The sequence below is a fragment of the Mustela nigripes genome, chromosome 3 (genome assembly GCF_022355385.1).
Source record: "Mustela nigripes isolate SB6536 chromosome 3, MUSNIG.SB6536, whole genome shotgun sequence".
In the NCBI taxonomy this organism is placed as follows: domain Eukaryota; kingdom Metazoa; phylum Chordata; class Mammalia; order Carnivora; family Mustelidae; genus Mustela; species Mustela nigripes.
In genome coordinates, this window is record NC_081559.1 from 124,876,429 (window position 1) to 124,902,747 (window position 26,319).

A 26,319-nucleotide genomic window follows, 5' to 3' on the forward strand; every position below is an offset into this window, starting at 1 on the left:
AAAATTCCCTACTAAATTTATCTATAATTATTTTTAGAGGTCTGTGAGGGTTCCAGCTTGCTGACCTGAATTTAATTACTGCTTAATGTGTTTCATGCACACGTGTTCAAAATTTTAAAATGTTTTCTATAGATTATTAATCAATATTTTATATTCTGCCAGTCTGGTTGAAAAGCATATGAAAATAAGGGGAATCAACAAGGAATAAAAGTTTGCTGTGCATTATTTCATGTCCTGAATTTAACAGAGTATAAATATTATTCATTTAAAAATACCTTCTTTGAGGACAACTTCCTGAGCATAAATAAAAGAGATGCGTAGCGTTATAACGACAAAGCTCACCAGCCAACCTCAAGGTAATTAACTACATGTCCATTATGGAAAACAGATTTTTCTGACAGAAGGTAATGGAAGAAATATTTGAGGATTTATAACAACTATTCTGACGTCAAGTTTTATAATATTATTTCCTTTTTCATGAGTTTGAAGAATATGGGTGGAATTCTCATGAAATTCTCAGAGCCCCAGTGTTAGTATAACGTCAGCAAGCAAGTTTTCCAGAGCCAAGTCTCGCTGTGCCTTTTACCCAGGTGAATTCCATAAACACCATCTGTAAGACTCTTTGCCTTTAAATAAGTCCATTTGCTTGTTTAGGGGAGGTATACACTGCAAGACATTTACGAAAATATGGTATAAATCACATGCAATGCTCCTCCAAAATTCTACATTTAGATAAGAATATTCTCTTACAGCAGGTTTCAAATTACAAAGCCTAGAACTTCTAGGGGGAACAAAATGTTAAGCTCCCTAATATAAACACCCCAGGAATAAATTACTGCTTCCAGGATTTTTCTCCCACCTTCTCAGCCCCTGTCTGACTATAACTTGCTTCCCCAACTAGCTCCATCATGGTCGCTAACTAAGAAAAACCATCCGAGAAGTAAATATGGAGGAAACCCTCCGAGGCCAGTTTGAGGATGTTCCATAGGCTCTCTGTTGACTAAATGTGTGCTCTTACTTCCAGAGTCTCTTCAAATATTATTCTTGCTCTACACACTGCTTTCTGATCTTGTGGAAGTAGGGCCAACTTTACAGAGTTAGTAGCCCAAGTACATAATGTCCTCCCTTGAGGGATATTGGGCTGGCTCTTTCTCCAGAAAAGTTTCTCTTTTATTCCCTTAAGACAACTAACATTTCACCATCAAAGAAAACTTCACACATTTTGGTTTCCATACGAGAGAAACACCAATGGAAAGCTAAATGTTTCCAGACTTAGAAGTCTGATGGAAACAACAATAACTCATATGTTAAAAGACCAACTTGCCAGACTCCCCTTTTAACAAGGAAAGATCCAAATACCACTTGGTTCACTTTTTCCCGTATCTCCATTAATATCTTGAGACAATAGTAAAAAAATAAAAATTAAAATTAAAACTTGCATCTGCGTTATAAACTAAGAATGACAGAACATGATATGCCAAGAGTCTAGGGCAAATTTTTACTATCCAATCTACTGCATTCACAGGGCTCAATGGAGAAAAAGGATTGTGGGTCACTTGGCCCCTACACTCAAACCAGTACAGTGTGGCTAGGAAGAAGGAATTAGGAAAACATTTTGATTTCTGCTACACATTCATTTCAGCTTCCATCCTTACCACCCACCAGAGACTGAAACTGCCAATAAAAAAATGCAGCCTGCATCCCAAAGACAAAAACAAACAAACAAACAAACAAACAAAAATGCACACACACAAAAGCAAACAAAACCTTAAGGAAAAATAAAAATTACAGGCAAGAAGAGAGAAAAGTCTTCAAAAAAAATGCATACTAAGAGATCTTATCTTTTATGCACTTAACCTGGACCAAATGAGCTACTTTTTAAGCAATGAGAATGCCGGTAAATGAGAATAATGCAAATCCCACCTTTTGCCTCAGTCTAAAAGAATGACACTGAATAAGTATAGTATCATTCAAGAATCTTCTGTGGAAAATGACAGAAACCTAAATCACCTTGTGCTAAAGAGGAAAGTTTATTGGCTCAGTTATCTTCAAGGGGTGGGAGGTGGGGAAGGGGCAGAGGTCAAGCTGGCCTTGGAGAAAGCCGGATACTACATCCAAGTGTAGTATCTCCCTCCGTGCCCGCTTCCCTCTTCCCTCTTATCTTCTCTTGCTTCATCTTTCACTCACCTTTGCTCCTTCTCTTCCTGTCTCCTCGGCTCCAGACCTTCGTGTCTCTGTCTCTTCATCTTTCCTTTCTCCATGTCAGCTGTATTCTAAGTGCTACACTCTTCACATAGTAAAGGGACAGGTTCCCAGCAGCCTTGTACTCATATCCTAACGGCTCTAACAGCAGAAAGAAAAGGAGTGTTCTCTGCCAGCTCCATTTTAATCTTGAAGGACACTGAGAGGCTTGGGTTACATTCCCATCTCTGTAACAGGGGAGAGAGTAACGTGACCAGCATGGCCTGAGTCATACATCCATGTCACCATGGTCGGAGTGAGAGAACAAGAAGAGCTCAAAGGAAGGGAGAAATGTTTTAGAAGAAAAGGTGAAAAAATCATGTTTTACTTACTGCAATGCCTGCAAATCATCAGAGCTTTTTGCTAGGTCAGTATTAACCTTCTCTCTAGGTATGGATATTTCTTTTTATACAGCTTTATTGTGGTATCATTGAAGTACATTAAACTTCATGTATTAAAATGTAAATTTGATCAGCTTGGATATAACGTATATACTCTTGAAATCATCACCACAATCAAGATAACAAACATTTCTATCACCCACAAGTTTTGCTCATGTTTCATTGCGATTCATCCTTCTCTACTCCCTTTACCTAGTGGCCATAGACCAGCTTGCTGTTACTGTAGTTTAGTTAGCATGTTCTAGAATTTTGTACAAACAGAATCATGCCATAAAGGTTCTTCTTTGCCCTGATTCTTCTTGCTCAGGATAATGTGTTTGAGAGTCACAAATATTGTGCACATGGATAATTTGTTCCTTCTTAACGGCTGAGTTGTATTCCATGGTATGTATGTACTATAATTTGTTTATCCATTTCCCTGTTGACGAACATTGGGTTTGCTTTCAGTTTAGGTTATGACAAAGTTGTTACGGGTTTTTGTGTATAAGTCTTTGTGTAAACACATTTTTGTTTTCCTTGGGTAATTACTGAAATTTGAATGACTGGGTCATATGATTGGTATATCTTTAACTCTTTTAAAAAACTTGCAAATTTTGTCCCATGTAGGCTCTCCTTTTCACTTTCCCATCAGCAATATGTGAGAGTTCCCATTGCCCCACATCCTCACCAATACTTAGTATGACCAGTTTTTTAAATGTTAGCCATTCTATTGACTGTGTGATGGTATTAATTTTTTTTTTGCATTCACCTCATGATTAATGACGGTGAGGATCTTTTAATGTGTATATTGTCCAATTTTAGCCTGTACATTCAAGTAGTCTTTTTTTTTAGTTGTTTCTCTTGTTATTGGTCATAAGAGATCTTGATATGCTCTTATTATAAGTTCTTTGTCAAATACATATGTTATATTTTCTCCCAGTCTGTGAATTGGTGAGGTATAAAAAAATAAATAAATACTTGGTGTTTGTAGGCTGTCCTCTGCACAGAGCTCCTAAAACCTTTGGAACTTCCTGAATGATTCTAATGACTTTTTGTTTTTTTAAGTATAGTCCAGACAATGCTACATTACTTTCAAGCATACAGCATAGTGATTCAAGAACTCTATACATTGTGCTAGGCTCACCACAAGTGTAGCTACTATCTGCCATCATATGTGATTGCAGCACTATTGACTATATTCCAGGTGCTATACCTTTCATCCTTCATCCGAACTATCTTTTGTTATTCATAACAAACTTCTTTCAGCCACATTTGAGTATATGTGAATGCAATGACTTAAGGTAAGGCCACTAGAAAGCCTCAGAATAGAACTGATCATCACCAGAAAGACCAAGTGATTAGAAGATTGGAACTTTAAGCTCCACCCATCTACCTGAGGGGAAGGGGTTACCTGGAGATTGAGCTCTATATCCATGGGCTGGGAGGATAGCCTTCCCCAACTTCACTAGGACAGAAGCTTCTTTGCTTTGGATCCTCCCAGACCTTGCTTTATGTCTGTTTTTATCTGGCTATTCATTTGTATCCTTCATAAAAACTAGTAAACATAAGTGTCTGAGTTCTGTGAGCCATTCTAGAAAATTGTCAAACTTTACAAAGGTATCCTACCATCCCCCAACCTATAGCCAGGTAGTGAGAAGTCTGGGAGGTCTGAGACCTGCAGCTGGCATCTGAAGTGGGGTGCAGTCCTGTAGGGCTGAGTCTTTAAATTATGGAGTCTCTGCTAACTCTGAGTAGTTGAAGTCAGAATTGAATTGAATTGTTGAACACCCAATTGCATGTCTGGAAAATTGGAGAATTGGTTGTTTGTGTTGAAAAACACTCTAATTTTCAGTTTTCTTAATGGTGTCTTTCAAAAAACATAGGTTTTGTTTTTGTTATAGTTCAATTTATCAATTCTTTCTTTTGTTTTTCATGCTTTGGGTGATCTAATAAATTTTTGCCTATTCTAAAATCTCAGATTTTTTTCCTATATTTTCCTCTGAAGATTTTAGAATTTTAGATTCCCTATTTAGATCTACATCTGTTTTGAGTTAATTTTTGTTTATGATGTGAAGAGTTGAGGATTTCTTTTTTCTGTACAAATGCATAGTTAGTTCACCACTATTTGTTTAAAAATACTACCTTTTCTACATTTGATTTTCTTAGAACCTTTGCCTAGAATCAATTGGTTTATATGTGTGGATTTATTCCCAGTACATAGGAGTAATAAGTGCCCCAGCATATCTCCTATAAACCAGACACACTGTTTACTCTCTTCCACTCATCTGTATGTTTATCTTTTCATTAACAACGAAATGTTTCAATTACTGTAAGATAAGCCTTAAAATCAAATGAGATAAATCCTATTTGTGAGAGATTGATTACCTCTTTCAAAATTGTGTCATCTGTCACTGGGTCCATTGCATTTTAATACATATTTTTCAATTGCCTTTTGGAGTTTATGGAAAAAAGTCAACTAGAATATGGATTAGGATTGTATCAGATTGCTACATCTGCTACATCCTTGGGGATACTTGTATTTTCATAATTTTAAGTCTTCTAATCCATGAACATTGTATATATCACTATATTTATTTAGGTAATTTTAAAATTCCTCTATGCAATGCTTTGTAGCTTACAGCTTGAGGGTCTTAAGCTTCTTTTGTTAGATTTATTCCTATGGATCTGTATCTGTCAGAGTTTTACATATATATGCATTTGTAATGGGAATTTGATAATGCAATTTTGAGAATCTTTAAGGTTGTTGTTTTTTTAATGCTGGAACAGAACAGATAATTCTGAATGGAAGAAAGATACAAAGTGAGGAACAGCAAAGTCAAGCTAAAACCCATGAATATAAACTGAAACTTATGAGTTATCTGGAACGCATGAAGACACACTGGAGCCTTATCAGTTCTTATTGCCTCTACCATGATGAATTTCATGTCCTGCAGGAGAAGTGGACATCTTGAATAATGGAGTTAAAGCACACTGGCTCATCAGTAAAAGCAGAAGGAGGATTTAACGGTAAATGGAAGAATTGCAGACCTAGGTATTCCCATACATCAAGGAGCTAAGCCAAGAGGTGAACACCAACATGAATGAGGTACAGAGGTTGTTTGTTCCAACCTCCCAAGCAGATATACAGAAGGGCCACTACTTTACTTCTGCATTCTGAATCTTGCATGAAAATATGACTACATTTTACCTAATTGGAAATATGCGGAGAAGAAAACACGAAGAAACAGTTCATTGAAGATGAGTTTAACACATCACAAAATCACAGAAGTTCACTCCTTATCAACTTGCCACCCATAGATATCTCTTCAAACCATACTCAGTGTTCAAGCAGAAATAATAGCAAAGTCACATTTCTACCAAACAGGAGGCAAACAATGACAACAGTAAGACTTTTCCCCAGAATGTATGCAAAGACCTTTCTGGGTCTCAGGTTGATGTTCATTCTTCTTCCAGATGATTTACACTCTTCATTTGACATTTTGTAACCTAAATAGATATAAAATAAACTACTATTAACGTATCTTATGTTAACTAGGAAACAGAAAGGTGAAGAAAACAAAAATGCTGGTTAATATAAGCATTCATATCAAGATAAGAAAAAATACTCAACTATTACAGTACTTAGTTCTCTAAGTGTTTACATGATAATAGCTGGTAATTATAACTAAATTATTCTGCTACCCATTCAAAATTCCCTTTGCCTTCAGAAAGTACATCAGCTGGTAATGGTTGTTCTCTCTTGAGTGACCAAACCTTCATTTTTGAATGCTCTAGTTATTAGCAATGCTGCCTGAATTGGCTTTTTGTAGTTTCCAATGACTTTAATCTTAGGACATGAAAGTAACTAAGAAGTGCCCCTAAGGGATATCCTACATTCCAAGCATACTGTTTCCTACCCGCACTGTGGAGTAGCTACCCTATTGTTCCTTAATGGCCATGATCAATCATCCCAGCCAATATAGTAACAACTTTCTTTGTCTGGTGGTTCACTGATTAAAGCATCCCAAAGTGGCCAGGTAACAGTCTTAACTTCCAGCTTAGCGAAATTATTGTTGTTCCCACTGGTGGAAACATTCATCTTTTGGAATTAAGATCTCCAGATAAGCAGTGTCCAAAGTTGCAGAAACAGAAAGCAAAAATTTTTCTTATAGATCATCAGGAGTCAGAGTAAGATATTTCCAATCCCTCATTTCTAGATGCCTGAATCCTGGATATGGGAGAAACAATTGACTTGTAGCACATACTGCATCCTGGAGGAAGTTTTTCTACCTCTCCAAGGTGCTGTCACCTAACTGATGCTATAAGTGAGTCCTCAAAATGCCAGTCCACCTGCTCTTTCAGGATAGTGGGAAACAAGGTAAGACCAGTTAATTTCATGAGCTGGGGCCCACTTCTGCTCTGCATCTGCTATAAAGTGAGTTCCAACAATCAGAAACAATGATGGAATCCTGTGATGATGGATAAGGCATTAATAAGTCCATGGATGATGGCGTTTAGAGAAGCATTGTAGTCAGGGAAGGCAAATCCATATTCAGGGTAATTGTCTATTGAAGTGAGAACAAAGTGCTGCCCCTTCCATGATGCAGTTGTTTATAAAGTAGTCAACATGCAACTGGGTAACTAGCTGATCACTCTGGGGAGCAGTACCATAGCTGGTACTCAGTGTTAATCTCTGTTGCAGGCTGGGCATTCAGTAGTAGCTACAGTTAGATCAGCCTTGGTGAGTGGAAGGCCATCTTGCTGAGCCCATGCATAACTTCCATCTTTGTCACCATGGCCATTTCATTCATCAGTCCACTGGGCAGTGACAGGGGCCGTCAAGGATGAAGCTGACTGGTATCTACAGAATGGGTCATCTTCTCCACTTGATCAATAGAAATTCACTTCTGTTGACATCACTCTTTAGTAAGCCTTCACATGGAACACAAATGGATTCACATTATTCACCCATTCTGTCAGATCAACCCACTTTCCCCTTCCCCTGGTGACTGGAGCGTGCCTGACCCTGAGAGTGAGAACCTCCTTAAAATCGTGTGTGCTATGCACCTCAATTGTCTCATTCACCCTAGTCCTGACCCAGGTTGATATCTCCTTCTCTAAATTACTTAAAAGACCAAGAATCTTCTATTTTAGAGTTTCTAGTGTCTATCTATCTATCTATTTTAGAAATTGAGGAAAACAAGAAAGATGCCGGAAGGCAAGAAGAATAAATATTGACCAATTCTGCCCAGAAGTTTCAGAAACCAATGGTTCAAGCATCCCTTTTCATGAAATCGATAGCAGACCAGACTGGACAGTTTAGACTTCATGTTGAAGACAGTAGGGAGTCATTGAAGAGATGACATCACTCAATTTGTAGTATTCATAGAAGTATCACTGATTGCAGTGTGGACCATGGAACATCCAAAGGGGAAAGGGGAAGGGACTGAAAACAGGGTCGACACATTCTCTTCCTGAATGAGCTTAGAGAAGTGATTGCCATTCTACCTCAAAAAAGTTTATAAGAAAAAAAAGAGTTGTCAGTTTTCCTCAAGCTAATCTAGAGGAAGGTTGGGGAGTGAGGATATTGGACTGGGAGTCAAAAAGAAGCTTCAAGGATGAGATAACACTTGTACAGTCTTAGAAAAATATGTAGATAACTAATAGACGAAAAAAGGGGGAAGGTGTATTATAGGTAAAAGTGACCTGATGATAGAGGGTCTGGTTTAAGAATTAGCAGAGCAGGGAAAGGAAAAAAAAAAAAAAAAAGAATTAGAAGAGTATGTGCAATGGCTGAAACCAGATCTTGGGGAACATCTACCCCTAGGGAAGAAACAAATGTTTTCATCAAACCATGAGAAATTCCAATGCATTCAGTGGGACTCACTTCTATGTCAGAGTACTAACTGTTCTAATTCCTAGTTGTGGTCTTCAGGAAATTAATTTACCCAGCCTCTCGCAGACCCAGGTAATTATCAGGCATGATACGATGAAGTTTGTTTAGAGAATTATGCAAAATCCAATTCCAAGCCCTCACATATTAGGTGCTTAAAAATGGCAGTTATTATTATTACAAGGATTTAAAAATGGTAACTTGAAGAATCATGCAGTTATGTAATTTTGTGAATCCCTCTTCAAAATGGGTAATTACAAAATGTTACCCTCAAGTAGGATCTTGAATGACCCTCTCTTTGTGTTTTTCTCAATTTGGGCCTGCTCAAAATATTACCAATAATTCCAATGAATCCTAGAATATAAGTTTATTAAATTGACAAATAACGTCAAGCTTGAAGAAAAAGTATATTTGATATCAAATTAGAATTCAAAAAGGAAGCAAAAATGGTAGAAGCTAAAATCATTAGGGACAGTTAGCAGAGTTTAAAAATAATGATAATAAATCTACATGAACTTTCTTTCTGTTCTTCAAACACTGGGTTAACTCTTGCACTGTGGCCTTTGCACTGGGTTTCTTCCTTGTCAGGAACATTTCACTTGCTTGGCTGTCCACTGGGTCATTCAGATGGTCATCAAAGATCATCTTTGATTTAGATGGTCATTCAAATATTATCTTTTCAGAGTGGCTTCCTTGAGCACCCCATCTTAGATAGTACTATCCTTCCATCTAGCAGCAGGTTATCATATCCCTTTCCATCACTGCCTTCATTACATTTATCAAAGCCTAACAGATTTTCATTTCATGAAGCTCACTTAGAGTATGGCAGGTGTTTCCTTTGCCCAATGACTATTTCTCTGATAAGATTCTTTGATGCCATTCACAAACCCAAGACCCCACTGGAGATTCTACTTAGACTGGGTGTGCTCTGCTGGTCCCATACTCCGTTTCCTTCCTTCTTTTCAGGCAGTAGCCATCTCCAAGCAAGAAAAGCAGTTCTTGGTGAAAGTGGGGAGAACAAATAAGGAGGCCATTGTGTCCATTGTCCATTGTCTGAATGGGGCAAAATCTTGTTTTCTCTTTGGGCTGGCAGGAAGTGAGGGAGAAATAGCTGGAGTCCAACCTTTTTCGTCTCAGTAGCTTTGTTCCACTTGGTCTGACCAAATAGCTTCAGGCTAACAAGTGTAGTTCTTAATTCAACGCCACCAATCCTCTTGGATACCTTCAGGAAAATTTTCTCAGAAAATAGTCTAATTGTTAACAATAGGTTGAATGACAATTTCAGTCTTTTCATTCTATTTTCAGTATCTTTATTTCTCTTTTAGAAAAAAGTTAATGGGAGTCACATAGGAGCTGCTATCCAGACTACTTTTTAACTATTTCAGTGCCCTCACTAATACCCCTAGGATTTCTTTTAAATGTATTGTTGGCTACTTCAGAGTAGGTTGTTATTGTTTTAAACAAAAATACTGTATACTTAGATCTCTCAAGCTTCACCTTGAAGATCTGGTTTATTGTCCCAACCTGATGGGATTTCTTTGAAATCTGTTTCATATTTTTCCTTTAATTATATGCAACTTTGTACTGCTTGAGATGTAATAGGTTATGTTCATGTTTAGAAATTTTGTAGTGTTAATGTAACTTCTTTCTTTGTACATTTTAATACAATTTTAATTGAGATATAACTGGCATTCTAGCATATATTTACATATATTTAATTAAAATGTAACCCATATGTTGGGCTCCCCGCCGAGGGGAGGAGGCGCCCGGGCCAGCCGGAGGCCTCTCCTTGGGGCTGAGCGGGATGGCGAGTGTCGCGAACCCGGAACGCACCCACAGAAGACACCAGGCTCGGGGGATCTGTCGAAGCAGGATCTCACTTTATTGTGCGGGGGCACACCTTATATAGAGCAGCAGAAGGGAAGTGAGGACAGAGGGGGAAGAGCCAATAAGATTATGCCAAGTAGCAGTTGCGGCGAGAGGAGGAAGTGCCATAGGTTTCAGGAACCGAAACTGTGAAATTGGCGCCTTGTTGGCCGGAAGAGACGGCAAGCCGGCAAGCCGGCGCCATCTTTATTCTGGGCCGCACCCTGTGGAGGCACCTCTAGTTATGTGCCTTACACCCATAAAGATTTACATGCTTATATATATTTAATTAAAGTATAATTGAATATACAAATCTTGAGTGGAAGCTTGCTGGATTAGCACAAAGTGAACCTCTGTGTAGCTATCACTTATTAAGGAAACATCAAATAACTACACCTCTTAAGCCTTCCATGCTCCTTCCCAATTACTAATACCACCCTGTCCCCCACCCCCCAAATTCCTCCTATCCTGATTTCTAATAGTTGGCCCTTCCATTAAATATAAGTGGAACCATATAGCACACATTCTTTTGTATCTGACTTCTGTTATTTAATAATGAGTTTGAGTTTCACCCTTGTGGTTGCACTGATCAGTAGCTTATTTATTTTTGTGCTATAGAGTATTTCATTGTATATTATGATTATACCACAATTATCTATCCGTTGTACTACTGAGAATATTGGGGTTTGCTCGTATTTAGCTCTTAAAAATACTGCTGTCGTGAGCATTCTTGTGCATGTCTTTTGGTTCATGTATCTATGCATTTCTCTGGGGCATATATTGAGAAGTAAAATTGCTGGGTCCAAGAGTATGAGTATGGTTAGCTTTGGTAGACACTGACAAAGTGCTTGCACAGACTTACGCTCCTACCACCATGAATCAGAGTTCCAGTTATTACACACCCTGTCAGGGATTTTGGATTTTAATTTTACTCATTCATGTAGGTATGTAGTGGTAACTTATTATGTTTTTAATTTGTATCCCTTGATTATTAATGAGGCTGAACACATCTTTTAAATACGCTTATTGACCATTTGGATAGCCTTGCTTGGGAATCCTTATCTAAGTCTTTTGTCCATTTTCCTTTGTTGTCTGTGAGTTCTTTGCATATTTTGTATATAAGCCTTTTGTCAGTCATATGCATTACAAATGGCTTGTCCTACTTGGTTTACCTTTTGATGAACAGAACTTCTTAATTTTGATGCAGTTCATTTTATTAAATTTTTATGTTTTAACTATGTAGCTTTATAACAGATCTTGGTACTTAATAGTAAGATTCCTCTAATTTTGTTCTTTCTCCAGAGAGCTTTGAATAAATTTTTTTAATGTTATTTGTTTTCTTTGTGCACATTTTATTCCAATAGGTTATAAGTTATTAAATGGCAGGATCATCATTTTTTCACTGGGAAAATGACTTATGCATTGTGAAATTCTCACATCTATGTGATAAAATCTCTCTTCTTCTGTTCTTTTCTATTAACTAAATCAGAATCTCTGCTGACCCCAAAACAGAATCAACAATATTTCTATCATACTTTGGCCTATAATCAATCAATCAGGCAACTAAGAAAGTTTTAATTCACTTAGTAGTCTTAACAATAGAAAAGCATCTGACTTTCTACTTTCAATACATGTTCTTGATTACCCAGAACTAATTGTTTTCTAATTTAATCCTCTAGGGCTATAGAACACAAAAAATTTTTCAAATAGTTTGCTTCTTAAATCTACAAAGTTCTTTCTGATTGCAAAATAGAATATTTTCCTTATCTAACTGATGTCACTTTTTTCATGCCTAGTCATTTATAAAAATACAGAACGACTGACCAGTCTGCTGTCTGCCACACTCCTCAGACTCTCAGAAACGTTAAGAATTATCTCTCTTCCCTGTCCTCTTATGACCTATCTCCAATTACCCCCAAAATTGTTTGCTATCTTTAAAATGTGATGATAAAAACTAGCCAAAACGGAGAGTGAAAAAAGGGTTATTTCTCAGACTTTGAAATGGTCCTTTTTCCAAATATACCATTCCAGTACAGAATGAAACAAAAGGTTCCAAATCTATCTCATTTTTGGCTTATGAACTGAGGATTGAGGTGGGCTTTCATTAATGAAATAATGGTTTGCCAAGGTGTTTTCATCACTAGTGTTCAAGCAGAGGCCATCTGCCCATAATGAAGTAGGCACTTTGGGTATGAGATTGAACTAGACATCCTCTCAGATCAAACTGAGACATCCTCTCAGTCAAAGATTATTTGACCCTCAGGACTTTTCCTTTTAGTAATTCATTAGCTTGCATTATATTGCATTTTCTATTGTTACTATTTATCACAAAGGGTTATCATTTTTCCTTATTCTAGATCATCCTACCTCTAATATACAATCCATTTTCAAGTCCCACTGGCTGTACTTCAGAAATACAACTCAAATTCATTAAAAGTTCCTCCATCTTAATTACTACCACCTTAGTGCAAGCTACCTCCTCCATCTGCTTCCCTAGACCACTATGAAATTTCCAAGCTGGTCTTTACAATCCTTAACTATCCTGCACCACCACCCTGAAAATTTGTGACATCTCAGCTAGATAGGTGTTGCAGGAACAGAAGGCAGATTACATTGCTTTCAGGAAGCAAGCAGAATAAAATGTAAATTTCTTACCACAGCCTTACTTTTCCAAACTCACTCTAACTTTTCCTTGATCACTGAAGTCCAGTTGTACAGGTTTTTCTCTACTTAGACGATAGAGTAAGTCCCAATTAACTCATTGTAAGTTGAAAATACAGTAATGTATCTAACTTATGAAATATCATAGCTCAGCCTCACCTACCTTAAATGTACTTTGAGCACTGATATTAGCCTACAGTTAGGCAAAATGATCTAACACAAAGTCTGTTTTATAATAAAGTGTTGACTCACTCATGTAATGTATTGAATACTGTAGTGAAAGTGGAAAACAGAATGGTTGCATGGGGACAGAATGGTTGCAAGAGTGTTGGTTGTTGGCCCTGGTGCGTAGGAGCTGTGGCTCTCTGCCGCTACCCCCCCATCACAACAGAGGAAACTACCATGTATCACTAGTCCAGGAAAAGATCCAAATTCAAAAGGCAAAGTATGGTCTTTCACAGTATTGTTTGCTTTCACAGTATTGTAATGTTGAAAAATCATTTAAGTTGAGCTATTGAAAGTCCAGACTTTCTGCACTTGTCTTCCTTTATCTCAAATACACCTAACTGATTTCTCCTTCAGGACATTTGCCACAGCCATTCCTTCTGCTTGGAATACACTTTGCCCTCATCTTTGCATGGCTGGTTCCTCAAATGCCATCTTCCCAACTAAACCTTCTGCACCACATGATCTAACTCAACCCCATCCCTCCTCAGTCACTGGCTTTCTATAGCATTATTCTATGATAAACAAGCACCCTCATCATCACCTAGATCTTACACAATCTTTATTATGTGACTGATTTTGCTCTCCCACTGTGAGAATATGGTATAAGAACCTGTTTCTGCTGCATCATCTTAGAGAAACTTTGCCATGTATGTTGCTTAAATGAATAAGTGAATTAACAAACTACTGAATTAGTGAGTAAAGGCTTTTGATGAAATGTCCATTCTTTCTGCATCTTCCTCTACTGTCATCCTCCTAATTCTGACTTGTTATTGTAAAAACCTTCAACATAATTTACACTTGTAGTTTGTTGAGTACATAACTGCAAAGGTCTCATCTTGCGCTGTGAATTCTAAGAACCTATTTAGACACACTCATAAAAACATTATCTTCAGCATATAAATATTTTAGGTTTAAAAAAAGTGTTTTAGATTCCTTAATTCTGGATTAGTTAAATTGTTATAAATGATTTGCCTGTCATTTGGTGAAGCATCAACAGTATACTATTGCTGCCATCCAAGTAATCTTTTCAAATACCTGGGATTTCTCTTCTATAAAATATTATTCTTGGATTCTCTTTTATGAGTTTTGAAGCTTTTCTTATCACTGCAGAGAAAAGAAATCCAAGTAAAAGGACCAGAAGCCAGAACACTGCAGGCATATTTGTGGCTGGAGTTATTCTACTTCTTGTACATTATGTGGTTTACCTCAACATGTGGAAAAATACAGTAAGTTCTTCATTGCCCAGGGTGCAGTTATAGTCTTGTGTAACTTAGATGCTTTATTCTTTTTACAAATATCTCATGATAAACACACACTATGCTAAAATCCTTTCTGAATAATTACTATTTGCTTAAAGAAATGGAACTTTTATCTATAAAAACTATTTTAAACAAGCATGTTTCTGCTTGCCCCATTACCTCTATTAATAAATTTCAACCCCACAAATGTGGAAAAATGCCTTTAGGTTTATTAAGATCATTTATTCATGGGAGTATACAGAGTAAATCAGACCTGCCTATCAGGAAAGACAATAAGGAAGAAATCTGAGTTATGGCTATACCAGATACGCTTATAACAGGAAATGTACTTCTTCTCTATTCCAGATAATATTTCTCTACTATTATGAGGGAAAGATTAAATTAAGTGTACAGTGTATTCAGTCTATGCCCCACTTATTACTTTTTCTGTTATGAAACATTTTTTTTAAAAGTTCTAAGAAGTCATCAAAAAATTTAGTTTAGTTTCTGACACTTTCAACGACCTCATCCATTTCACTAATAAGAAAAAGAATTCTTTATGTATTTAGTCTTAATGATTAAGAAGATCTTAAAGATCAATTGCTTTATTTTCTTTGGGATCTTGAGAATTTATGAGGGCTTACTACTATTTTGCTATATCTGTAATATTAGACATACTAATCTGAATGGAAAATTAAGATTATTTTAAAAACAACTAAAACCTTTCCTTACTCCAGAATCTCAAAATTGTTTTTTATGTACAATTTTAAAACATTTGTTTTATATAAAAATTGTTGAATATTACATCAAATAATTATGACTCATATTACTCTGTATTTCTCTTTATACATTAAAAAATCTTATTTTAGCATTTAATCATGCCGATCAACAGAGGTTAAAAGTACTCAAAAAGAATATTTTATATTAAAGTTAGTGCTACAATAGCCAAACTATGGAAGAAACCTAGATGTTCATCAACAGATGAATGGATAAAGAAGATGTGGTATATATACACAATGGGATACTATGCAGCCATCAAAAGAAATGAAATCTTGCCATTTGCAATTATGTGGATGGAACTAGAGGGTATTGTGCTGAGTGAAATAAGTCACTCAGAGAAAGACAGCTATCATATGATCTTTGTGATATGAGGAATTTGAGAGGCAGGGTGGGGATTGGTGGAGGGTAGGGAAGGTAAAAATAAACAAGATGGGATTGGGAGGGAGACAAACCATAAGAGACTTAATCTCAGGAAACAAACTGAGGATTGCTGGAGGAGAAGCGGATGGGAGGGGTGAGGTGGCTGGGGTATGGACATTGGGGAGAGTATGTGCTATGGTGAATGTTATGAAATGTATAAGCCTGATGATTCACGGACCTGTACCCCTGGGACTAAAAATACATTATAGGCTAATAACAAATAAATAAATAAATAAATAAATAAAGTTAATGCTGAATGACCAGTGACTTTCTTATGACCATCTAGAATCTTCGGAAACATTGTTTAGAAGCAACGATCTAACTGGCTGGTGTACAGTCATTCCCTGATGATTTTTTTTTTTTTTTACATTTTTAAATTTTTTATTTTTTTATAAACATATATTTTTATCCCCAGGGGTACAGGTCTGTGAATCACCAGGTTTACACACTTCTCATCATTTCTGAAGTTAGCTTCCTGTTTTAAATCTTTGTCCAGCATAGACTCTAAGAGCACTTATCAGTTCTTTATTTTATTTACAATTGTAATTTCTCTAACAGAAAAACCCTATGCTCCTCTTTTTAACCCTCCCATTTTATAGAGTCATATTAAAATTTCATTTCCTCGAGAGAAATTCTATAATCACCCCTCCCATCTGACTTCTCCATACAGCATCTGTTTGGTACTTATTTGAAATTGATCTTGCATTATATTTATTTGACATTGTTTATCTGTTAAGTTTTTTTCATGGGTCTATTCTATTACTTAAGAAAATAAAAAATTACCCATGGATTGAAATGACATAATTTGCTGATAACTTTGACTCCTTCCAGCCCTTCCACATCATATGCACAATGGGCTCTCTACAGTTTGAGTAGCTCATTGGAAAATCTCTCATAATGACCAAACTCAATTATAGATCAGTGCATCTCTATAAATTATGTAATCACTTTACTCTAGTGTTGCAGTTAGGGCGGAAGATTGCAACCTACATGAACCAATCTATTCCTCATGCAATAGTTTTTTAAAACACTCTCTTAAATATAATAAGCTACATTTAAATAGCTTTATCTATTAAAAGATTTACTCATTAGGAACAGCAAAGCTTTCTCATTGCAATTATTAATATGTGTACATATATAGAGATAAGCAGATAAATAGAAGCTTATGAAAAGCACAATTATTTACTCATGTCACATAACAGTCTGCAAAATGATTTCTAGTATATTTAGAGTTACAGCATTTGCTCTATTGCACCAGAGAGAAAATCAGTGTCTGTGCAGGGAAAGACAGAAAAAAAAAATCACAAAATAAAAATTTCTAGCACCAGAATTTCTGTATGCCTTCCCTCGGGGATGGCCACACCTGTGGCGTGGCCTGTGGAGTTGGGCACTGGAGATCACTGGCTTTTTTTGACAGCCCTGCAGAAGCCAGAGTGCAGAGAGGATATTAAATAATTTTAAACTTCAGGGCCAGTCCTTAGTTAAACAGTCTTGAAACTTCTACAGATGTCTAATGAATCTGTTATAACTCATCTTATCAAAATGTACAATGGTCCTTACCAATCATTCTATTTATTTGAGAATAAAAATAAGGTATACCCATAAAAAGTAAATTATGTATTTAAGATACATGTGAGTAAAATAGAAGTGAAGGAGAAAGCACAAAATGTAATATGACTAGCATCAAAAATTAAGTATTTTCACAGTTTAAACTGTCTGCAATATACTATAAGCATTAAAAAATTATACTGCATATGAGTCTTATGGCTCAAAATAAAAGAAGATTTTGTAGTGACTTTTCAGACTCCAGAAGAAGTCATCATTCAGTAAAGCTAAAATTATTTTATGCTAAATTAGTAGCATAAAAGATTTCATAATAGCATATGATCTTTCATATGAATCATATATTTTGGGTTCTCAGTATCTCTTAAACATTATTTGACCACATGAAACATTGAAAATTGAAATTTGTTACCTATCATATAAAAATATATATATACCTTTTAACTTAAATCTTTTTTAGAAGCTGAGGCACAGGAAAACAGACGTAGTATCTATTTCATCCACAATTTAGCTAAATGCAAGTTAAGGAGTAGGTTGTTTATATTTATATAAGATAACCTTCTGTGTTTATAAAGCTATATGGAAAATGCAACATGTCAGGGGGCTATACACTGGTGGGAAGTCTGTGTGTATAGAAACACATCCCCTTTAATTAGCCCATTTTAACTAACGAGGAATATAAATTGCAAACTGTATATATAGCCACCTAGATGGAGCTACAGATAGCCCACACCATGCATCTCTCAGCAGGATTTTATGAGCAATAACTATTCAGTGCTTGTAAATACATATTTACAATATTCACTGTAAATAAATAAATCAGTATTTCCTCTACCTATTCTTATTGTATTTGGGCTCGCCTCTTCATTCTGGAATAGCTAAAACTATGATTTAAGAGAATATTACTGGAAAAAAATGTTTTTCCTCCAGTGAGGATGGATCCTTTGCCAAATATTAGTTGACCAGGTATGCGTGGGTTGATTTCTGGGCTGTTACTTCTGCTCCATGGGTCAATGAATCTTTTTTTCATGCTGGTACTATACTGTTTGGATTACTATAGCTTTATAATATAGTTCCAAAATCAGAAAGGGTGATGTCTCCAGCTCCATTCTTCTTTCTCAGGATTTCTTTGATTGTTCAGGGTGTTTTGTGGTTCCAAATAAATTTTAGGTTACTCACCAGAAAAAAGACAGTTTCTTCAATAAGGCTTGCAGGGAAAATTGGATATTCACATGCAAGAAAAAAAAAAAAAAAGAAAGAAAGAAAGAAAAGAAAAAGACAGTCAGAAAGAAAGAAACTAGACCTATCTTAAACCACTTATAAAAATTAACTCAGAAAAAGTTAAAGACTTAAATATAAGACCCGAAACTATAAAATTCCTAGAACAAAACATAAGGAAAAGCTCTTTGACATTGGACTTGGCAATGTGATTTATTTACGTATTTATGTTTGGCTAGGACACCGGAAGCACAAGCAACAAAACCAAAAATAAATTAGTGGGACTACCTCAAACTAAAAAGCTTCTGTGCCTCAAAAGAAATGATCAACAGAATAAAAAGGCAACCTGTGGAATGGGAGAAAATATTTGCAAACCATTTATCTGATAAGGGGTTACCATCCAGAAAACATAAAGATTTCATACAACTCAACAACAACAACCGAACATACACACAAATAATTCAATTTAAAAATGGGCAAAGGACCCGAGCAGACATTTTTCCTAAGAAGATATTCAAATGGCCAAAAATACCTGAGAAGATGCTCAATGGCATCACTAATTATCAGGGAAATACAAATAAAAACCAAAACAAGGTATCGCCTCACACCTATTAGAATGGTTATCATCAAACGGGAAGGAAATACGTGTTGGAGAGACTGTAGAGAAGAAGCCCTTGTGCACTGTTGGTAGGAATGTGAGTTGATATCGCCACTGTGGAAAAGAGTATGGAGTTTCCTAAAGAAATTACAAATAGAACTACCCATCAAGCAATTCCACTTCTGGGTATTTATCCAAAGTAAATAAGGAGATTAACTCAAAATGGTATGTGCACCCCCACGTTCATTCCAGCATTATTTACAATAGCCAAGACATGGAAACAGCTGAAGTATCCATCAGCAAATGAATGGACAGGGGAAATGTAGCATATATACACAATGGAATATTATTCAGCCAAAAAAAAAAAAAAGGGAAGGAAACTCTGCCATTTACAACAACACAGATGAACTTTGAGTGCATTATATTAAGTGAAATATGTCAGACAGAGAAAGACGAATACCATGTGCTGTCACTTCTATATGGAATCTAAAACCTCAGACTCCTATCAACAGAGAACAGATGGATGGTTGCGGGGGGTTGGGGTTGGGGAGGAGGTGTGGGTGGTCACAAGGCACAAACTTCTAGTTATAATATAAATGTGTTCTGGGGTGTAATGTACAGCCTGGTGACTGTAGTTAACAATATTGTACTGTATATTTGAGAGTTACTAAGAGAGGATCTTAAAAGCTCTCATCCCAAGGAAAAACATTTGCACCTGTGCAAGGTGAGGGATGTTGACTGAACTTAGTGTGGGAACCATTTCCAAGAACACACACATCAAGTCATTATGCTGTACATTTTAAATTTATGCAATGTTAAGTTTCAGTTATATCTGCATAAGATGGCGGGGGAGGGAGAACTTGTAGCGAGGCCTTGTGCTACTGGGGGAAGAAAGCAAAATCAGCTGTCAACCACACCCAAAGAACCCCTCTGTTTCCAGCTTTCCAGGATTCCAAAACCCCATTCTACTGTGACTCCCCTACCACCTTCACCGCTCTGCTTGGGTGATTCACATCTTGTTTAGAACCAAAACAGTCATCACAACTCTATTTTCTCAAATATAATATTTTCCTTTAGAGAAAAAAATAACACCTTAGGCACAGGAAATTAACAAGAACATTCTGCTCTTCATTTCTTAAACATGCGGCTTTCTGAGTCTTTTCAAGCCCGAGGATGAGCTGGATCCTCCCGTAATTCCCCTTTCACACTGCCAGGTGGGACAGGTGCCCCGAGCAGCGTGCAGAATTGGGGCTTCTGCAGGCTGCCAGAGCTTCCTGTGTTCCACTTGGTCTTGCAAGAGAGGCTGAAGCATAGAACCTTACTCCAGTTCTGAGGGATGGCAAGTTGATGGATATGAAGTGACATAATAATTACACCACTATCAGAACACGGATTTACCTCAGTGAGTATCTGATGAAATTTTGTCAAGTGCTCTGGTTTTGCTAAGTAGTGTGAAAAATTTCACAAGGGTGTTTAGCTGCATCCCCCCCTCATATGGCTTACAGTTGTAATGAGGTTAATGAAGAGACACCCGAATATCATCAATTGAGCAGGACAATTTATTAATGCATAGTGAGGTCCGAGTTCTGAGAAATAAGCAATCTAATCAAATGAAACATAGGAAGACTTTCTAAGAACAGCACGATTAAGATATTTTCTAACAGTTTGGGAACCCAGCCAATCCAAAATTCAGAAGGTTATTATGGTTGATGATTAGAAGAAAATTATGCTAGTATTTAAATTTTCTGTTTACTGTTTTGCATAAAACTCCCAACTCACAGCTAAATAGAAAAATAGAGGCTGTCACAGGAAGACGTGAATATTGATAAATGCCATAATTATGTATCAAGATTTTTGTAGCCTATATTGATTGTGTATCCATACCTCTGTTCTATCAATAATACCAAAATGGAAGCATAGACTGATTTGTTTTTTCCCAAAATATTTCAACGTACTACGACTTCGTCTTCTTTATATTCTCTGGCATTCTTTATATTCTTTGTTTGGACGAAGAATTTGGATTGGCTGGAATAAAAAGAGGGGAGTAGAGACATTCTCTTCGTCACCCCATTCTGTCTTTTTTCTAACCTTTCTCCCTCTGTTCCTCTATCTCATCCCCCCTCTATGACAAACTAGCTGGCAAATTTCAATTGCGGATGTTCTGGAAGGATATCTACTTAGAAGTCTTGACTGCTAGTGGTGAGACTAGCAGAAAATTTATAGTATGTGTAATTCGTGAGTAAATAAAATGAGTTAGTCATTGAAGTACTGCGCCAAATATTGATTTTTACCAGTTCGGGGAATGGAAGAATAATATAGAAGAGGTAATAAAGAATACATCTGACTGGGTTGTGTGATTACACAATGAACCAGCAAAGCTGTTGTACTAAGCACAGGTAAGATGTGAATGACTAGATGCGTGAGTGAAAACATTGAAAATGAGAGATTTGGTGACAGAATAAGTGAGGGAGGAATGAGTGGGCGAATGAGCTAAAATTCACATCCATACCAAACGCATTCTGACATTTTGTTCAAAGCTTCTGATAATTTACAGGTGATTTCTGCAGATGTCAGAAATACATTGTTCATCCTTCAGATTAATCCAGGTGACTGAAAAATAGAATGCCTCCACGAAATTCTGAGTATATTTTTATCAAACATTTAGAAGCTGTAACATACACTTGAAAAAGAGTTCAGGGGGAGAAATGCACATTGAACCCTTAGGTTCATGTCTGTATACCTACTTTAAGCCTGATTTAAATAGGGGAAAATGGTTATTATGTATCAGTACCATCTGTGGCTCAGAGACCTAATATTCCCTCACTTGTCCTTTTCTCCTTGTTCTTTCCTGTTTATTATATATTTTGCTCGTTTGCATCTCCACCATCTAAAGGTAGAAAGGAGAAGAAAAGTTCAAATTAATTCATTTTTCTGGCTACTAATGGTCTGGTTTAATATTTGATTAGGACGAGGTTTGAATGAAATCAGCGATTTCAGTTATTCATGCCACTTTTGATTTTTGATTCCAGGGAAAATGAGAATTAGTGAGATGTGCACAAAATGAATTATATTTCTATTAAAGAAGGAGCTTAATGTTCTAAATTCACCTTGCCACCAATAGTTTAAAAATGCTCCATATGTTTGGTATATTATTCCATAACATGAGAATACAGAAGGTGTATGTACATATTTTTTTTAAGATTTATTTATTTATTTATTTATTTATTTATTTATTTATTTAAAAGGGAGAGAGAGGAGGGGCAGTGGGAGAGGGAGAAAGAATCCCAGGCAGACTCCACGCTGAGCAGGGAGCCCAAAGTGGTGCTTGGTCCCATAACCCTGAGATCATGATCTGACCCAAAACTAAGAGCTGGATGCTCAACCAACAGAACCACCCAGGTGACCCAGAAGATGTATATATTTTCCTAGTATTCCATATACCAGGCAAGCAAATTCTGGCAGCTTAATCCTTCCAAAAGTTTTAAAAATCCAGAAGCAAATAAAAATTCTGAACCAAATAATAACAAGAGTTCACGTATTTACTTTTTAAAAAAGATTTTATTTATTTGACAGAGAGAGACATAGGGAGGGAAACAAGCAGGGGGAGTAGGAGAGGAAGAAGCAGGCTTCCCGAGGAGCAGGGAGCATCATGGGACCCTCAATGCCAGGACGCTGGGATCATGACCTGAGCTGAAGGCAGCTGCCTAACAACTGAGCCACCCAGGTGCCATTATGTATTTATTTTGTAAAAGCAGACACAACCTCTCAAGGCTGAGGCACAGATCAGCTTTAGAGCTGGAAAGGACCTCAGCAGTTTCCAGCCCCTCTGGGTAATTAACTTGTTATACACAATATTTGGCAATCTAGAGTTTCTCAGGAAATTTTCTATTGTGTTTGGTGTCAAGAACAGACTAAGAAAATCATTTCATTCAGTTCAATTGAACAGGCAGCATCCATGCGCCCTTCATGGTCTCAACACCACGGGGCGGGGGCTGGGGGAACATTCGGTCATCAGCTCCAGCTCCTGGGTGCCAACGATAACAGCTTCTCCTTCATCTGTGTTCTCTGTAGTGGAGTTTCTGGCTCCCACTAAAATCTAGGCTGACTCCCTTTTCTTGTTTGTCCTTCAGCTTCTTGAGAACTGTTGTAAGTAGTTCCCTATATTCAAGTCCCTGTTTCCTGCCTGGATTCTGACTGATGAGAGGGAGTGTTTATGCAGGGGGAGAGGGCTAAAAGGATAACTTTAGCTATTAACAGGTGACAGGTGAGCATCAGGGCTGTCGGAGATAGCTGGATGGAGTCAGGTACAACATTTGGGTTTGTTGGTCTGTTTGCTTTTAATCTCCGACCCACTGTAGTCTGTTGTTTGCATACAGACTATAAAATACAATGCAATATAATGTTCCAGCCATGACAAATGGCTATAAAAGTTTCTAAATGGCAGCTTCCAATTTTTAACCTCATCTCTTCTCACAACAGCAATTAATTCAGAGCTACTGCTGGTCTACAGAAAGCGTGCTGAGTAGCACCGTCCAGTACAGAGCTAGGACAAAGAAAAAACAAAAACAAAAACAAAACAAAATCCTCTCTGAAGATTAGAAAATGAAACGGAAGTTAGAGACCAAAATTCTGGAGTCCCTGGTAAATTAGCAGTGGTTGGGGACATGGAACTGGCAGACAACGCATAGGAAGAATGCATAGGCAGAAATAGAAACAGGCTAGGGCAGAACATTAATGAGCACTGCAGTGTGGTAGATAGTCTGAGAAAAACAAGAAGCAAAGATGGGAAAGAGGAGGAAAGAGAAGCATGAGCCCCACAGTATGCCACTTGGGTCCACTGAGGCATTAAAGAGGCATTTTGTTCAGTGTGCTCTGCTGATGAAGGCAGGCTGCGATTCATGTTTGCCTACCCCCAAAATCAAACATTGAAATCCTAACCTCCCCAGGTGATGCCATCAAAAGGCATGGCCTTTGGAGGTGATTAGGTCATGGAACTGGAGTCCTCATAAATGGTATTAGTGGCCTCATAAAAGAGACCCCAGAGACTCCTGCTCCCTTCCCTTTCTGCCATGTGAGGACACAGTGAGAGGGCCATCTATGAACCAGGGAAGTTGGCTCCCACCAGACACTGAATCCCTTGGTATTTTGATCTCTGACTTCCCAACCTGCAGAACTATGAGAAATGAACTTCTATTACTTGTAAGCCACACAGTCTATGGTATTTTTGTTATTACAGTTCAAGTGAGCTAAGACACGGGAACATAAACGTATTACATGTTTTAGAAAGAACTCCATCAAAACAGTGGGAGTAATTTACTCGAAAAATTCAATCACAGAGAACTCAGGCTTTCTTTATTGGTGATAGAGACAATAGGTGCCAATAGAACTTTCCTCCATGATGATGGAAATGGTTTTTGTCTGTGCTGCCCAATGGGGTAGCCATTAGTGACCCGTGGCTATTGGACACCTGAAAATTGCCTAGTGTGACTGAGAAACTAAAGTCTTCATCCAACTCAATTTTAATTCATTTAAATTTAAATAGCCACATGTGGCCAGGCACTATCTTATTAACTAGATGATTTGTAGGACTGAGAAACAAGTTTGGTTTAGAGTAAAAATTATATAGGCTTTGAGGTCACATGGACCAGTTTAAATCCTTCGGTTATTAAGTCTGTGACCTTAGCTATGTCACTGACCTTCCCTGGGCCTGGGCTTCTTGTTCCTAAAATGGGGCTTCTAACATTCATGCTTAGAGCCATTGCTACGATTCAAAATGAGGCATATAGATTGCACAGACCAAATATTCAATAAATGATAGCTGTTAGTGGTATTAAATGATGCAGGTCAGTATTCATGAACATAATTCAGTTGTTTTGATTTCTCCAATCATGAGCTTGCACATGTAATAAACTGTGAAATACGCAATAAAAGATAACCCTGGGAGCAGTTGCCTCTGGTGGAGTAGCTTCTTCCCGGTGATAACGCATGGACAACGTTTTCTAGTTAGCGATTCTCTTATCTCTGCCTTGCTGAGAGCTGTCCTTTTTCAGTGCAATTGCTTCTGGCAAATCCACCCTGCTCCTCCCAAAGAGCACTCTTCACTGCTTTTTCTATAACCTCAGAAGAACTATAGGCTGTTCAGGAAAAAAGACAAATGGAGCTTGTTCAATCAATAACTTTAATTTTACATACAATTCTAAGTCAATGGAGTCTGATCAGATGGTCTGTCGGGTTTCTTTCTGTGGAGTGAAGAGCACACCTTCAGAGACATTTGCTTAACCCTGGCTCGTCCTTACAATCTCTGGGGATAACTCAAAAAAATATACATACCTATACCTCCTCCCCCTGACTGGAGACTTGGCACCGTTACCAGTGCTCCAGGTGATTCTGTTTCAGGGTTTGAAAATTACTGATGTACACTATTTCTCTCGGGGGGACTCTGGACAGATGGGAGCCCAGGTTAAATGAGAGATTTCTGTACCACTCTAGGGCAAGGACGTGGCACAGACATTACATGGGTCCAGCACAAGGATGTGGCAAACCTCTGAATACCGGACTGAAGTTTTCCCATGGTGAACCAGAGCCAGTCATTTGAACAAGTGTCACTCAGAGCTGGGCCTGGATTCCAAATCTAACTTCTCTTTACTTCTCCTCCTAATCTCCCCTGTCACGTTTCTGGAGATGGTCTACTTGTACATTTTGCAGGGCTCAAAACTGTTTCTGATATACTATCATTCAGCTCATGGGCTTTTGTGCATGAAATTTCACTAGCTGTTGACATGACCAGGTACATACCCATCTGAAGAAAAACAAAGGAAAACTCTCCCCCCTGCTTTTTTTTTTTAAGGAGTTAAAGAGGAGAAGGGAGTTGGGGGAAATTGGAAGGGGAGGTGAACCATGAAGAGACTATGGACTCTGAAAAACAATCTGAGGGGTTTGAAGGGGCGGGGGTGGGATGTTGGGGTACCAGGTGGTGGGTATTATAGAGGCCACGGATTGCATGGAGCACTGGGTGTGGTGCAAAAATAATGAATACTGTTATGCTGAAAATAAAAAATAACTTAAAAAAAAAAACACAAGCAAAGCAAAACAAAACAACCCTCCCCCCAAACTGAAATATACTTAGGGCTGTAGAGATTCAGTAAAATTCTTAGGAGTTTAAAAATTCTTAGGAGTTAAAAAATTAATTCTTTAATCTGTTATGAATTTAACCTAAAGAATAAAATCTTTAAT

General features: G+C 37.4%; 1 long non-coding RNA gene across 1 annotated transcript in view; it reads right to left on the bottom strand.

Moving 5' to 3' along the window:
- The window catches only part of LOC132014030 (uncharacterized), a 34,843-nt gene that overhangs the window by 5,797 nt on the left and 2,727 nt on the right, over positions 1 to 26,319 (bottom strand). Inside the window, exons 2-3 of the long non-coding RNA XR_009403189.1 lie at positions 18,450 to 18,477; positions 2,188 to 2,429 (exon numbers count right to left, since the gene is read on the bottom strand). This is a non-coding gene — a long non-coding RNA (uncharacterized LOC132014030). The remainder of the gene's footprint in view (positions 1 to 2,187; positions 2,430 to 18,449; positions 18,478 to 26,319) is intronic.